The sequence below is a fragment of the Capra hircus genome, chromosome 23 (genome assembly GCF_001704415.2).
Source record: "Capra hircus breed San Clemente chromosome 23, ASM170441v1, whole genome shotgun sequence".
Taxonomy (NCBI): Eukaryota; Metazoa; Chordata; class Mammalia; order Artiodactyla; family Bovidae; genus Capra; species Capra hircus.
In genome coordinates this window covers 6,108,683-6,112,127 of record NC_030830.1, presented here as the reverse complement: position 1 = coordinate 6,112,127, position 3,445 = coordinate 6,108,683, and the positions used below count along the sequence as shown (strand labels likewise).

The window sequence follows — 3,445 nt, the reverse complement described above, 5'->3', positions numbered from 1 at the left end:
CCCCGAGATTTGTTTGCGAAATGTCCAGTGGAACATGTAGAGAAAAGGCAAGAGGCAGAGGGACTGATGAGCAGAGAGGAGAATTTCTACAAAGCCCTTCAGCTAAATAAGAGATAGGTGACCGACCAGAGCGGGCGGCTCAGTGGAGCCGGCCTCAACGTTGGGGACCTCGGCCTTCCTAGGAAAATCCTGATCCCAGCCCCACCAATGGCCTCCAAGCCTGAGAAGAGGGTTGCCTGGTCTTCATCACCCTGGTGCCCCCACATCGAGATGAGGCTGTGGTTGAGGAGGTGAGGCGAGCAGCTTGTGAGGCCCGGCCTGGCCGCCCCTGGGAATCTCCTGGCCCCACCCGGGGGGGCTTGGTGGGAAAGCTCCGTTCCTGGATGCCCCCTGGCAGGGCTGCAGCCCCAGGGCCGGCTGTCCCACCTCAGCTCTCCAATGGAGGGTGTTCGCTTCCTCCTCACCCCTGGATGCTGACGATGCACTTCCAGACCTGGACATCCTCCCACCTCTGCCTCCGCCCCCTCCATCGGACCTGCCCCCTTCTGACGAAGAGCCCCCCTCTGTGATGGGGGCATCACTCATTTCAGACTAGAGCAGTTGCACCCACCCCTCCCCCACGCCCCCCCCCACAGGCCCTGGTGGAGGGGCCTCCACTGCAGCCTCAGCCCAGTCATGTCAAGCCTGCAGAGGAGGAGCTGCCGCCCCCGCCCCGAAGAGCCTGTCGGCTTCCCTGGGAGAGAGGCCTCCGCAGACATCTGTGCCTTCTGCCACAGGACTGTGTCCCCCCCGAGAGCTGGCCGTAGAGGCCATGAAGAGGCAGAACCCACCCAGTGCTTCACAGACGTGTCTGCGGCCGCCAGCTGGCCGGGCAGAGCTTCTACCAGAAGGATGGGCAGCCCCTCTGTGAACCCTGCTACCAGGACACCCTGCAGAAGTGTGGCAAGGGTGGCGAGGTTGTCCGGGAACACATCATCCGGGCCCTAGGCCAGGCCTTCCACCCCTCCTGTGTGTGCCCTGCCCCCAGTGCACTGGGGAAGAGAGCTTTGCCCTGGACAGCCAGAATGAGGTGTACCGCCTGGACGACTTCTGGAGGAAGTTCGCCCCGCTGTGCAGCAGCTGTGAGAATCCCAGCATCCCCCAAGACGGGAAGGATGCCTTCAAAATCGAGTACGTGGGAGGAAACTTCCGTAGAGTTGCTCCCGGTGTGAGGACTGCAGGGTCCTTCCGTCTGTGGAGCCCACGGGCCAGGGGTGCTACCCGCTGAACACCGGTCTCTTCTGCAAGCCGTGCCACGTGAAGCGGGGTGCTGCTGAGCGCACCGCTGGGCCAGGGGGTGCAGCTGCACACTAGCCCTGCTTGTCGGGGCCCCTTTCCTAGCTTGTGTCCCTTCCTGACCTGTTCTGGCATGCTTTCCTTCCAAGCCGCACGCAGGGACCAGCTTGCAGCTCCAGGGCCCATCACTTCGGCCGCTGAGCCCTGGCCTCCTCCCAGCTCAGAGCACCCTTCAGACTCTCAGAGGTTCCTTCTCTCCTCTGGGCACCAGAAGGCTTTCGTACTGTGAACGTCATGCCCGGGGGTCCCACCTCTACCACTCTGGTTCCTCTCGAGCACTGGCCTTGACCTCCATTTCCAAGGGTCAGTTGGGTGAGTCTCCAGCGGGCACCCTGTGTCCATAGCAATGATCCATGAGCTCTGAGGGGCTCAGCTATTAGAGTACAACCCCAGAGTCCTTTCAAAAGCACTACTTTTAACATTTGAAGGTTAAATGATGAGAAACATACTTTGGATTTGGGGGAAAGGTGGGGAAATACCTTCCATTGTGCATAAATGTACAAGACAGTGACCCTCCTGGTGGCACGGACTTCCCACCTTGGGGCCATGTTGACATGGGGCTCAGGGCACAGCAGCGGCAGGAGCAAAGGGTGACATGCTGACACCCAAGGACAACGTCAGCAACTCCTCCACTTGCCTTCTGGTGGCACCTCCGGTGTGCAGCAGTGATTCTGCAGACACAGATTAAGTGCCTGCTGTTTGCCGGGGAGCAGAGCACAGGAGCCCTTGGGTGTTCCTCCTGCAGCCTTGATGGGGACTGTGCTCACACACACACACACACACACACACACACACACACACACACTCCTTGAGGATAGTAACAGGGGTGTCCCCCAACCCCTGCTTGGGCCCTTCAGCCCAGGCTGCCCTGTGACCACTGCCCACTCAAGGCCACACCTCTAAGATTCTTTTCCCTTTTAAGAAAACATCACTTGTTGCTTTGTAACTTTTAAGACATCTTGTAGGGCATGAACACAGGAACCAAAAGGTGCTTTCCTCCCTGGGGTCCTCTCAATGTACCACGTGCTCTTAGGAGGATTCTCGGAGCTCCAAGTGCCTGGAGGGTTTCTGTGTAGGGCCCCTTAAGGGCTTCAGACCAGAGCAGAGCTTCTTGCCCAAAGCTTAGGGCATGGAGTCCCGAACTCTAGGCTTTCCCATAACCTCCACAATTTTTATCATATGAGGACCTCCTGTTCTCTCACTTCCTTAATATTTTAACTGAACATCCTTTTTCTTTTTACTCACTTACTGATCTAGTCTTATGCTAACTAAGCAATATATCCACACAGGCATATGTTGATGTGCTAGTTATACATGAAAATGCATAACTATATCCAAAAAATAAAATAAATAAATAAATAAGGGATCAATTTATGAGAATATCATGCTACGTTTTTAATGTTGTAAAGTAAGTGATAGCTCTCCTGCTTGCTTTCTGGTTGCTGCACTGAGATTTGGAGCTTTAATGCTCAAAACTTAAACCTATGCCCCCCTCTTCTGCCTGCCCCCGCCCCCCATACGCCCCAGCCCCACCACCATCCTGCCTCTGTAATTCTGGAGGCTGATGTGAATGGTGAAACAGGGGTAGGAAAAAGCAAAAGAGAAACTGGAAGAGAGATGAATACAGAAGGGAAAATCAAAGGACTTTAATCAAAGAATATAGTCAATGAGCACCCCACTCCAGTACTCTTGCCTAGAAAATCCCATGGACGCAGGAGCCTGGTAGGCTGCAATCCATGGGGTTGCAAAGGGTCGGACATGACTGAGCGACTTCACTTTCACTTTTTACTTTCATGCATTGGAGAAGGAAATGGCAGCCCACTCCAGAGTGCAAACTTTTGGACATGACTGAGCGACTGAGCTCAGATGCACATTTCCTTCATGTCATATACATATATGCATAGTATTTATAAACGTTCAATATTATCATATAATAGATAATGCATATTTATTTGTATACATACAGAAAGCTTATAAATATAATATATGTAGAGTTTGTTTTTGACATCCAAATCCTGATACATTGTTGCATTACAGAAATATAGTCTCTCAAGCAGAAATGAGGATGGTGAAGGTACAAAGGGGATAAGGGGATGATGGAGGCACGGTA

At 53.8% G+C, this 3,445-nt stretch overlaps 1 pseudogene; it reads left to right on the top strand.

The window, feature by feature from the left end:
- LOC102187177 lies at positions 208-1,353 on the top strand (annotated as a pseudogene).